Raw genomic sequence first — 13,331 nt, forward strand, 5'->3', positions numbered from 1 at the left:
CTAATCTTCTTGGTGAACCACCTCCTTTTGACCACACAAACATACTGAAAAAAGTCAAAAGGACTTGAGCTCCAAATCATACCCTGAAAGTCCATGTTGATAAATATCTTCAATACCACTAATTTCAAGGTATCAAATCCTACCCTGAAAGTCCATGTAGACATATATCTCCAATACCACTAGTTTCAAGGTACCAATGATGTAGCTCAAGGCTGTCATGGGGACAGATAGAATGAAGCTCAGTTTTAATTTTTTTTTCTTTGTGAAGATCAAAACACCAGTATTTAGCAGTCTCTCATGTAGTCTGAAGGTTACCGTATTACCCGTGAGATACTGAAAGTTTTAATTCTAGCCCCTCCTATTTAATGCAAGTTTAAAGATGCTGTAGCAAGAATGAAGCAGTACAGACTGTGCCACTGTCTATATGGAGAGAGGTAGAGAACATGGGACAGGGGTTTAGGTAGGAGTCATGTAGATGGTAAGCATAATTTTGTTTTGAATAAACAATCAAGGACTGACAACCTTGAGCTACAGTGGAAGACTAGCAACTAGATATTAACTTTCAGTATCGTGCATCAATGGAGATAGAACGTATCAAAACAATGGGACTCGGGTTTAAGACAAAGACTGAAGCGTCAGGACTCTGGTAAAATCACCTGCTGCCCAGTGCAGCAAGAGAAATAAAATTCTGGGGCATTTATACATGTACTCTGGAAGGCAGGAGAGGCACTTTAATTAGCACAGCTCCAAGAGCCATGCTAATTAAAAGCACCTGAAACATCATGTGCATCAACATCCCTGCACTGCAAAATGGCAGCAGGGCATTCTGAACTAAAGCTCAACCAATAAGCTTTAGCTTAAAGTGCCCTGCCACCATTGTGCAGCATGGGGATGCTGATACACATGACACTGGAGTCTGCTGGAGTACGGTAATTGCTACGCTCAATTAATCGAGTCTGCTCCAACGCGCTGTAACTACACTGCATTGGAGCAGCCTCCCTACATGTGTATAGGAGCCCCTGACACTGCTGGGCAGAGAGACCATAATGATTTGTAGAGTCTTTCAGTAGAATTTAGGAATTCTACCTGAAATCATGAGCTCTGTACGTAATCAGACTGCAAATTCCATTTTGATTATAAGGCTGGTCCCTGGTTACCTACTGTTTTTCACCCTCCACCTTGGAGTATAATTTCAAAAGGGGCTGGCAGAGAGCTAAGAATAGAGGGTCATTGACTTAAGTGCTATACCACTGAAATGTAATCAGCCTAGACAATAAGCTAACTCCCGCTGTGGAGAACTGGTTTGTCAGTGGGAAAAGGTCGCCTTGGCAACAAAGTCTTTGGGCAAAAGTGTGTTACTACCTGATGGAAGCTGATATGGAAGTCAGCTGATGGAGGGGCTGGGAAGGTATCAAAGGGCAAGCCTAAGCCATTTCCCTCTCAGTCCAAGGTCAAGATAAGGGGAGTGGGTAGGAAGACACTTAGGGATTTTCCAAGGAAACGGTAACCTACAGTAAGGAGATTGTGTTTAGGAAGTTCATTGCATTCTTTGAAGATTTGTAAACTGCTGTGGTTAGTTTTAAGGATAGATGTGATCAGAAACTGTGCAAAGTCTACCTATATGTGCATGTCCATGTGCTCAAACCTCTCACCCTAGTCTTAAAGAGTTAAGATGCAAGCCAGAGGACTCAAACATTTGGACGGAGTCTGGGAAGAGGTCTATTTAACTTCTAATGGGAATCCAGACTAAAGCCAGGAGCTGGATTCCAGCTCTCAAGAAGAGCTGTTCGAGGATATTACACCAAGAATGTGCCTGGAAGACACAACACTGAAGGGCTTAGATTTGGTTTAGATTTCAGAGGCTTAAAAACACCTATGGATCTAGCAGTTGGGTCTCTTGACAGCAATCTGGTAAGTAGCTAAGAAGTCACTTTGCCAGATGACATTCCAGAAGCAAAATGCTGTCGACTTGAACAAAATGCTGCCAATGTGTTTTCCATTACTAGTTTGGTCTAAAGACCCTACAATTCTGGCTGACTAATATATGCTGACTTGTTTTGAAAAAGCTACTCCATGTTCCTGCAAAACATCTACTTGTTATTCAACTTACAAGAAGTGTAAACTTTTGACAGAGATCTAAACTAATTTGGCCTACAAAAAGAATTGTAAAGAAAAGAAGTGCTGAAACCAGGGACCCACACTTAGGGTACTGTGGGTCTATCGGGCCCTAACGTTTTAAGAAGTAAAGGCTAAAAGCTTGCTCTCAAGATGTAATCTCAGTGGAAAAATAGAAAGGATACAGGCCTGGCATTCCCTATGGAACCATGACAGGGTTCCCGCTCTCGAGCTCTCTCACTGCATCCAGAGAGTGTCTTTGGCTGACTTTACTAATGTCTGCTGAAGATAAAACCTTGATAAGCAACTGATCTTTACAGAACCTCAACAAAAATAAGAAAAAGTATGCTGTCAGGCCATAGAAAACAACTGAAAAAAATGAAGGTTATAACAAGCCACTTCATTAAAGAAGCTCTTGTAAGAAGTCCCTTCAACCACTGCCTCCAAAAAACACCAAGTTGTAGGAGGGGGAAGGAAAATAAAAAGAAGACTCTTGAAGGTTTCATGAAGTGATTAAACACAAAATACTGTGATTCACTTCATAAGCATACCTGGTAGCCCTGAAACAGAAAAAGAAACACTTTTTTAATAGAAATGAAAAAATTGCAGTTCTCCAAGTAAAATTCCAAAAATCCAGTTTATAAATAAGTAGCCACATTTCAGGTTTGTCCTGCTATTGGATTATGACCTTTGTATTTAAGACCAGAAATAGTTCCATGGTTTCTCCGAAACATTCTTCAATGTTGTTTGATTCCAGTGTTTTGTTATTTAATTAGGTCAAGTCAGATTTCCACTGAGATTGTAACTATAGTGTCAGCCTGTTATCTGTCAAGACCTTCCAAAACTGTTTTCAATTGCTTTGATGCATTCACAACCTCTGTGTAGTCCTTTGGCATGAAAATTGTGTGCCTTATTTCAATCAAAATCCACTCCCATTCAGTTAAACATTTCAGCATCCTGAAGGCAAACATGTAAATGTAGAGGATCTTCCGAAGAGTTCTCCCACGCATCACTGGGAAACATCCTGTGACTGGGGGCTGTGGAAGAATGTTGCAAATTCCAGGAGATGCTTTTGGGCTGTTGCATAGTTTTGTTGTAGAGCAAAGTTTTAGAATGACTACACCTGGAAAGTTCTTCCCCCTTTTTATTTTATTTTTATTGTCTGAGCCAATGGCAAAATCCTCTTGTCATACTTTTTGCTATACTCTAATAACACCTCTTGGAAACAATATTCTGCCATCATTTCTCAAGGGTAGAATCAATAACATTAAGTAGGAACACATTACTCCTTGAATGGTTGCCTATAGCCATTATTGAATCATTTTTTCCTATACGATCAATCAGTTTACATTAAAGTTGATGTACACTCTTTTTACTTCTGCTTTTGTCTTCATTTGCAGCAATAATTAAGCCAACAAATCTAAGTCTGTCTGGACTGCCATATCCCTGGAGTGACATATCCTATGAGCTTCAAAAGTCTCTCTGAAATGACCACTTTATGCCATGCAGACAGTGATGATAGTGGTCTAGAAGCTGGATGCAACTTTCCTTCCAAATTCAAGTCTTTGTTTTTCTTGACTGTATTTTGCTGGTTTTTGCATAGCAGATATATTGCTCCTGAATAAAACTGAAACCAAGAAGTTGCTGGGAGGCCTGAAAAAAGATTTAAGTTGAAGCTAAGTTTTAATAACAACAGTAGTACTGCAAATGTATCTATTTGATTCAGTTTTTATCCTGCAATGCTCCATGTTGTCTTCTTCCTCTTTAGTGCATAAAGTTCCTTTCAAAGACATTTAATGTTAAAACTACCAAATGTGTGTGTGTAGGGGAGGGAGGGTCAGATAAACTGCAAGAGAGAAAGGATTCGTACTTTCCAACATAGTTTCTAGGAGCAGGAAAGGATAAAAGATTTTACATAGCTCTGCTGTTTTGAGAGAACCTAACCATCTTTAACTCAGTAAGACCCTTGAGTTACACAGCTGCTTTTAGACATGCTGGACAATAGCACTGACCAAGAGAAATTATTCTCCTCTCACCTGGATGAGGTGCCACCATCACATTTGAGACTCACCCCACTAATCCAGGACTTTCTTGCCTCTATTTTGATTTATTGCATCACACTCCCAGTGGAGCTATATTTGAAGATATGTGATCTTGGTGGAAAACCTGATTTGCCTGAGTGAATGGCTGATCACTTCTTGGCAGTGGATGAAGATCAGGTGTCAAAGCAAATATTATTAAAGGCCAGCAGCTATCTTTCATATCCTAACTCATGACGTAGTGTTGATTAGCCTGGGGATCCTGGCAATAGCGGACATAGCTGTTCATTCATTTTTCAGAAGAGCTCTGTAGTGTGTAGAGTACTACGGAAGTACAGTTCTGTGCCCATTCCTGTTCAAACATGTGATGGGACTCTTAGGACAAATACAAAAAAGACACGAGTTGTGGTGTTTTCAATATTCAATTGACAACCAACTGTATGTTTCTATCACATCACACTCAGACAACGCAGTTTAGCACCTCATATGATATCTAGGTGTGACAAGAGAAGAATGAGACGGTCAAGGCTCCACCCAAAGAAAACTGAGGTGATTATAATGAGTTGGAGGAAGCTGTCAGAGGTGAAAATGGCACCACCACTTCTTTTGGTTGAAAGTATACCTTTACCATTAGTAACCAGCTTCACAACTTAGAATTGATTCTAGACCTCTGCCTTCTACTTGACAAAATTTTAAATTGGTAATTTTGTACCACAGACACTTGGCTAGGAGGCTACCACACATAGCAAGATGAAGGCCAAGCCAAGACAGCCCTGAGAATAAGAACAAGAATAATTTTATAGAAGCCAAAACCGATGGAGAAAGGCTGAAGAAAAAGTGTTTGTTTAGCCCAAACAAAAGAAGGGAATCCATGATAATCATACCTTCCAGTGCTATTATAGCAGCTATAAAAGGCTGCTATAAAGAAGACAGTGATTTCCATGTCCACTGGGGTTAGGACAAGAAGAAACTGGCTTAGTTTGCAGCAAAGAAGATTTAGGTTTGATATTAGAAAAAAATGTTTCTAACCACTAAGGCAATAAAATACTGGAACAGGCTACCTAGTGAACTTGAAGAGCTCTATCACCACAAGCTTTTAAGCATTGATTAGAAAAACATTTTATAGGGATGGCCACAGTATACTTAATCCTGCCTAAGTGCAGGGAATTGAATTAGATCTGTGATTCTCATCCAGAGTCCAACAGCAGCTTCTGAAGGGTGCTGCTAGAAGAAAGGAGATAAGTAAAATAAACGCAAGCTCTCGTGAGGAAATAAGTGCCGGCTCTACCCTCCCAGCCATTCTTCCTATCCTCTCTCACTGCAGTACAGGCTCTTCCCTGCCAGCTGCTCCTCTTCCTTCCTGGCCCCTTTTCAAGCTGGAAAGCACTATCATAAATAAATTCGTTTTTGAAAGAGGGTACCACTCAATTTACAAAAGTTAATGGGATGCCCCATGTTTAAAATGGTTGAGAGGTACTGACCTAATTATCTTTTATGATCCTTTCCAGTCCTACAATTTATGATTCGCTTTTGAAAGTGGCCTTCATCACCATTTTGCTTGTTACCTCAAGATTATAATTTTGCAGTACATTTTATAAATGGCTATACCTTAAAAATGTTTGGAGGCCAAGACTGGTGCAGAATGTAACTTCTTGTTGACCGAGGAAAGCCTATTATAATACTTGGCAGGACATCTCAGTATCCCCAGAGCGTAGAAGTCTTAAATGGCCTCAGTTTGGCTTACCTAAGCCCACCTATTTCCCCATGTCATTCTGACACAACTGCAGCCAGAAGAAGTTCTTGAAATGAATCACTCCTCCCCACCCCCAGTATAAAAAAGAGAAGAGACCTGAAAGTGATCTCTGCAAGGCACAAGTACTCTGGTACAATCCAAAATCACATACGTAATAGCGGGTTCATTCTAGAGCAGTGGTTCTCAGCCTTTTTAGACTCAAGTTACCCCTGGATAGACTGTGAAAATGCAGGTTTTGGTTTTCATTCTTTTTTTTTTATTACAGACAAATAATGGAGCGACTTTTCTGTTGCAAAGTACTCAGAAAGACTGCAACTATAGGCTTCCATTTGAAATCTCTGGGTTTATCTTGTGAATCATGTTTGCAAACCTAATCATGCCAGCATTGTGTGGCACCACACAGCATCCTTGAAAGGATCTTGAGACACCCTGGCTCTGTGGTATTCTGGCTCAGAATAATTAGAGCAATGAAAATGAGAGAGAAGGAACTCCTTGTAAAGAGCTTGCTTAAAAGATTCTTTTCTGGCTGATTATTTTAAGAATGGTAGGTTTATATAGTAATAATTAATTTTCACGGCACCAGCAGCCTTTTTGTTATTTTTAAGAAAATCTTTAACTGTCTTGTGAGCTAACTACATTAAAGACAACTTCTCCTTCATGAGTTGCCATGACAATATCAGCCAGAGCGCTTGGACATGACAAAGACCACTGGAAGATGGGATGGACTGCAACCTCGGCAAGTTCACGGAAGACACAAAGCAGGGTGGAATAGCAGATACACTGGAAAGTAGAGTTAGGATTCAGAGTGACCTAGACAAATTGGAGGATTAGGCCAAAAGAAATCTCATGAGGTTCATCAAGGACAAATCCAAAGGCCTGCACTTTGGACAGAACAATCCCATGTATAGGCTGGTGGCTGACTGGTTGGTTGGACAGCAGCTCTGCAGCAAAGGACCTGGCGGTTACAATGGATGATAAGCTGGATGTGAGTGAACAGTGTGCCCTTGTTGCCAAGAAGGCTAACAGCATACTGGGCTGCATCAGTAGGAGTGTTGCTAAAAGATTGAGGGAAATAATTATTTCACTCAGTTCTGCACTGGTGAGACCACTTCTAGAGTACTGTGTCCAGTTTTGGACCTCCACTACAGAAAGGACCTGGACAAGATGGAGACAGTCTAGTGAAGAACAATGAAAATGGTTAGGGGGCTGGGGTACATGACTGATGAGGAGGGGCTGAGAGAACTGGGCTTATTTAGTCTGTAGAAGAGACGACTGAGGGGGGATTTGATAGCAGCCTTTAACTACCTGAAGGATTGTTCCAAAGAGAATGGACCTAGACTGTTTTCAGTGGTGGCAGATGACAGAACAAGGAGCAATGGTCTCAAGTTGCAGCAAAGGAAGTTTAGGTTGGATATTAGGAAAAACTCCCTTACCAGGACAGTAGTGAAGCACTAGAACTAGTCATCCAGAGAGGTGGCAGAATCTCCATCCTTGAAAGTTTTGTTGAGCCAGGCCTTAAAAGCCCTGGCTGGAATGATCTAGTTGGGGATGGTCCTGCTTTGAACTGAGGGTTGGACTACATGACCTCCTGAGGTCCCCTCCAACCCTAACTTTCCATGATTCTAAGATGGAGGTACAAGTTTATTTTGGGGGAACTGAGATGTACAAAGGCTGTTTTCCCAGCCTTTGAGTCATTTTCAGGGCAAAGTTTTAATTGCCAACCTAAAACTTCAAGAAAATGCTGAAACTAAACAGTTCCTTTACTCACCATGGGTTACAGGTACCCATTTTTTTCTCTGGCCTCTCATATGCCTGCATAGCGTATGTTAGCATAACCTAAATCCAGAACCAACAGTAGCTAATTAGCCCAGTGAGTGCCATGCTGATGCAGTTATACTACTTCTGGGACCTGAGCTAGTATCTCTGCATAGTACTGCACTGTACCAGTATATCCAGAGATAGCATGAGCATTTATGCACAGCGCTGCACTGTGGAAACATCATCCCTTTACCCGCTCCCAAATTCCCTCCTTCGGGAAGTAATTTGCTTCGTCCACCCCCCCTTCACCCCATACTCACTTGTTTTCTTTTAGCTTTGTGTGATGACTGAACTAACTGGAGCAGCTGACCCCAGAACCCCTAACCCTTAAAGGAGAAAGCAACTCTGTTACAAGATGCCTTAAAGGCTGGCTTTCTTTAATTCAAATATTTCCTGTTCAATTTTTAAGAGTTAGATCATGCAATGAGTTAGCACTCTGGAAAGGTCCAGTTTTATGATGTGACAAAGTCTATTTTTACTGCCCATACTACTGAAATGCAATTGTCCTTTTCAAAGAAATTTAAAAAAAAAAAAAAAAAAAAAAAAATCAGAGAACCTGGTTTTCTGAGGGGATTTCTGGTTTTCACTTTCTTCTGTGCCACATTTCCTTTGAGCATCTGGTTTATAGATTTTCTTCAGCAAAGATGCTGCTTGGTTTCCATCTGTTCAATAATGTAAATACATCTATCTATCTGTCTGTCTGTCTATACCTCAAATGCACACACTCTATGGGAAGTCACATATACCTTTTCCTCTTCTTTAGTAGATGGGTAATTTCAATGTAAGGCAAAAGTAGATAATATGCTCACATTTCCCTCCATGATGATTCTGTTTAGTGCCATGCTTTCCCCTGTTTTTTATTTGCACACTTATTCATATCTTGCATGAGAAGCCATTCCATCATTCCTGAAGCCTCTAGTAGGAGAGCTGAGCTGTGAGCAGCCATCCTGAAAAATCCCTGAAGTTTCCAGTGAGGGAAGAGACTGGCTGCTCTGAATGTCTCGCATTTAAAGTAGCCTTGTACACAGCAAGCATGCACATGTATACTTGTATATAGTTGTAACAGCAGAAGAGTGCTTCAGATAAATCTGTGGTTCTGACAGATACAAGGTAGTCAACTGCCCTGAATTTATATTTCTTGGAAGAAACCTGTTCTCCCCAGATTCTTTCTTCCAACTTTTGAGAAGGCAATATTGTTGCTCTTCCACAATGAAGGAAGGTTTGCTGCACAGTAACTCCACCCTTGAGTTCACAAACAACTGAAATACATTGGACAGACTCTAACTTCTATTTTAGAGCAGGATTATAATCAATCTTGGTTAACTGCTAGCACATACAGAATGAAACACCAGGGGAAGGCAATGAGAGAGAGTGGGAGATGCACAGCACAAGCAGAAGTGAAGCAGAAAGAAATGCAAGTCAGAGAAATGGGAGGAAAGGTAAATTAAAAGAATTTCCAATCATAGCCCTGTAATGAGTTTCTTGACTCTGAATTATGTTCAATGCCTATACCTTTCCCACTCCCCCTAAAAATTAAAATACACCTTTTATTATACAGATACCAGACAGAGGTAAGCCAATTCGCAAGACAGTTGGAGAGATGTGTATTATTTGCACACAGCACTCATCAGAAACTTAGGAAACTCGCTCACTCGATAAACAGTAAAATGTAAAAATAAAAACAGAATAAAATGAAAGTAGAGAGTAAAAGGGGTTTAAGAAGGAGGACCATGAAAAAGATTGCATGCAGGACTTCAAAATAAAGAGGGGAAGAAAAATTAGGACTGTAGAAACGGAGGGAAGATATTCACAGAAAAAGTTCAAAGTCTGCAAGAAAACATTAAAACAACAAAAAGCTGGAGGAACTGGCTTTGGTCTGTCTGTTCTCTCCCATCATTCTCATTACCAGATGCCTCAGAAAACGGTGTAATGGGCAGTTAAACAACAACATATCTATGACAGAAGCTGTTTACTAAACCTAGGACAGTCAGTGGTTGAATGTGTAGGCTGATATCACTTGTAAATGTTTAATGTAGATAGTGTAACTGTGGACAGAACTCATACCTGTGATAAAAGCATCTATTCCTTTTAAAGACTGTAGTACACACCTTACCTCAGTTATACCATGGGGTCACACATTCCACAGATAAATTATACACTGTGTAAAGATGTACTTCTATAATGTTCAAATGTCTTGCCTTTTAATGTAACTGCTTTCCCCTTGTTCTTGTATTACAATAATGGAGTAAATAGGAGTATCCAAATCACATCATACCACTTATACACATATTAAAATAATGTAATTTCTTATTTTTTGTCTCTAAATGAAATGCTCATTTATATATTATTTATGATATATGTGTGTATAAATGTATGTATATACATGTGTGTATATTATGATTTTTACATAAAAATTATAAAATCATTACTTTTTAGTAACCAGACTTCTGAACAAGTAGCTTTCTTAGAATGTGGTTTTAGACAGACAAAGGGATAGTTTGCTCCATTTTCATAGTCATTGCCTTAGTTTTGCATCAAATGTGTTAGATACACAATCCTAATCACATTTTGCTTAAGTAGATTTAGCAATTACTCTTGGAAGACTTTAGTGAATTATGACCTAAATACCACTCATAGGCAAGTCTGGAATATGAGATTTTACAAAATCACCATTAAAAGAAATGCCAAGTTTCCTTCTTTTATCTCCAGTTGTTTACAACATCCCTACTTTTTGCCCCTCCGCCCTCAAAAAGTATAAACATAAGATTTGCCCAAGGGGATATCAGGGTCACAGCTTGCAAAAAAGCAGCAGAGACTTTGTAGAGCCTGAGAATGACACGAGTCACTGGTCATTAGGCAATTTTCCATAACTCTGAGTAATCACAAGCTCAAAACATGCAACCTTGCATGACATATGGGTCTAGGGCACAACATTCAAATCTGGGTCTAAGGAATCTCAAGTGCATTTGGTTTGGGGGGGGGGGGGTTCATGCTGTTATACATGTAAGAGTCACATTTGATATTCAGATCCAGATCTGAGCTGCCTCTCAAGTGTTTTAAGTCTTGAGTCTCATTTACTTAACCTAGTTAATTTCCAAAAAAAGAACAAAAAAAGTAGTTTCAGAAACTAATTTCCAACTAAGTCCCCCATCTAACGTTTGTAGTCTATAAGCCTGGTTCCCTATGAAATTCGTACATAGAAATGGCAAACCTGACTATACAGAGGAAACACTGAAAATGACTTGTACCAACAGTGTATTTGGTAATGCATAATAAACTGAATAAATATAACACATTTTGATTGTAAACTTTCACTTGCAAATCGTGCTCATTAAAGTCCATCACGCTCAGGTGCTTGAGATGGACGGTCCAATGTCTAAGCCCCTGGGGACCGTATCAGTGGGGCTATCACATGCCACACAGGCCACACCAGCTGACCTACAAACAACTGTGCCACATAGATGCTCCCGCACCACTGCTCTGCACCTTCACACCACTGTACTGAGTGCCCCTCCCAAATGGTGCACTGCAGGCATCCCTTCCCCCACTGTTGCACTGTGCGGTGCAATTCCTTCACCCCGTTGCAGATTGCACCCATATGGGCATCCCCCACCATCACTTCCTTACATACATGCAATTCCCCCCCTGCTTTTATGTGTGACCCAAACTCACCCTCAACTCCCCACATGGCACCATGCTGCCTTGCCCTTTGGGGTGAGGGCAGAAAATGGCAGCACGAAGGAGGGGGAACCTTGGGCACTTACACACGTGACGAGCCTGCCCCGATGCACTGGAAATCCAGTGCATTGGAGCAGACTTGATTAATCAAGTCTGCTGAAGCACGTAACTTGAGATGTTCTGGCGGCCTCGTGTGTCAAGTGCATCAGCGGCACAGCGCACCTTCATGCTGAAAAAATGGCAGTGGCGAACTCTGAAATAAAACACACGCTTCAGTTGAAAGTGCCCCACCACTGTTTTCTTAGTGCAGGGACACCCTGCGCCACTAATACATGTAATGTGTGGGCACTTTTAATTAGTGTGGCTTGTTAATTAAAAGCACCCAGCGCCACATCAGGAACACATGTAAAAACACCCTTAAAGACTAGCTGCTGCTGCAGCCCGAGCAATGAGGGGGTGTGACAGTCAGGTGAGAGTCCAGGGTTGCAACTCAACCCCACCAACTGGGCAGCCCTAACTAAATAGCTAAATTCCCAATCAATTCTTCAGCCAAACAAAAACATTTTCACTAAGAATGGTATTTTACACTACCTTAGAAAACAACTTGGAAATGTGTTTTCTCATTATATACTTGCATATAAAAATGCATTGGGAAGAGGCTGGTGTTTTCATTCCCTTAAATAATTTTGATCTTAGGCTATAGTAATTTATAACACTAGAATTGCATCTGACACGAATAAACTGTTAAGCAGTAGGGTCTTCCACATCCCTTAGCGCACCTATCATCGCAGGAGTCAAACCACCATTGCTATCATAATTCACCACCAAGAAGCTTCTCTTTTGACAGTCTCTTAAAGGATCAACAAAAAAGATTTCATAAACCAGAGCTCACCATGACACCTTGCTAACCTCATTTCTAGCAGCATCTGCATTTTTAACTACAGAACAATTACTCACACATTAGCCACATGGATGGGAGAAGAGAGCAACTAATTGTGATATCTTAAAAAATAATGCATTTTTACCACGTACTCAAAGATACACTGATGAGGTGAAAATTACTTGTAGGGCCAATTATGCTCTCTGCTGCAATGTGTAAATCTGGAGTTACAATTTAAAGGGCAAATGAATGGAGCGGCTTCAGATTTACCCTAGTGTAACAGGGTACTGTCACATCCTAAATATTTTGCAAGACAAAAACTATTCTGTCCCACAACACCTAACCTTTCTGAATAGCACTATAATTTTACTCAGCTTGTATGTATTAAAGATCTGAAAGTAATAAGCAGGTAATGTACAAGTTAGTACAGTAATATATATGCTGAAATAAACAGGATGCAATTCAATTTACAAACCGTTACAAAAGAAGATTGCTTATCAGCAGCCCCATTAATGTACTTCTGAAGGAAGGTTACACGTTCTCATGACGAATCCTAAAGAAGAGAAAACAAAAATTAAAAACAGTGATTTCCTCAAGAAGGGAAAAAGATGTCTCTCCATTTGGGGACACAGTGCTAAAAAGCAACCTTAGCATTAGTTTAGAAGTTGCTCAGCGTCTTAAACTATGGATGCAGCAAGATCATTACAATTATTTAAATATAACAAAGTCCAAGTTCACTATGATTCAGCAAGGAAAAAAGAATATGAAATAACAATAAACCATTTTAAAAGAAATGTTACTGAAAACAGTTTTGATAAAATTGCAGTGGATACATGAAACTGGAGTTGAAAAGAAAGAGTAAGAATGCTGCACCAATTTAAATTCTGTTTGAAACATCTATAATACAAACCTTAAAGTGCATTTTCAAACATACAGCAAATCAAAGCAGCAGACATTTATTTCCAGCCATGGCACTTCCAGGCTCTTAGTTAAATGAAACCAGAAAGAGTCTAGTGGAGCTGTGCTATGTGATAAAGAATGTACTGAT

General features: G+C 40.2%; 1 protein-coding gene across 9 annotated transcripts in view; it reads right to left on the reverse strand.

The window, feature by feature from the left end:
- ENOX1 (ecto-NOX disulfide-thiol exchanger 1) overlaps positions 1-13,331 on the reverse strand; it is a 536,440-nt gene that overhangs the window by 353,871 nt on the left and 169,238 nt on the right. For 8 of the 9 annotated variants that reach the window (XR_016438859.1, XM_090025310.1, XM_090025275.1 and 5 more), the window contains one exon: positions 12,759-12,836. The gene's annotated coding sequence lies outside the window, so the exon portion shown is untranslated. Of the gene's footprint in view, positions 1-11,489; positions 11,657-12,758; positions 12,837-13,331 lie in introns of all 9 variants that reach the window. The other variant, XM_090025266.1, reaches the window with a different exon arrangement.

This window comes from Crocodylus siamensis, chromosome 1 (genome assembly GCF_052110815.1).
Source record: "Crocodylus siamensis isolate JL-2025a chromosome 1, ASM5211081v1, whole genome shotgun sequence".
Taxonomy (NCBI): Eukaryota; Metazoa; Chordata; order Crocodylia; family Crocodylidae; genus Crocodylus; species Crocodylus siamensis.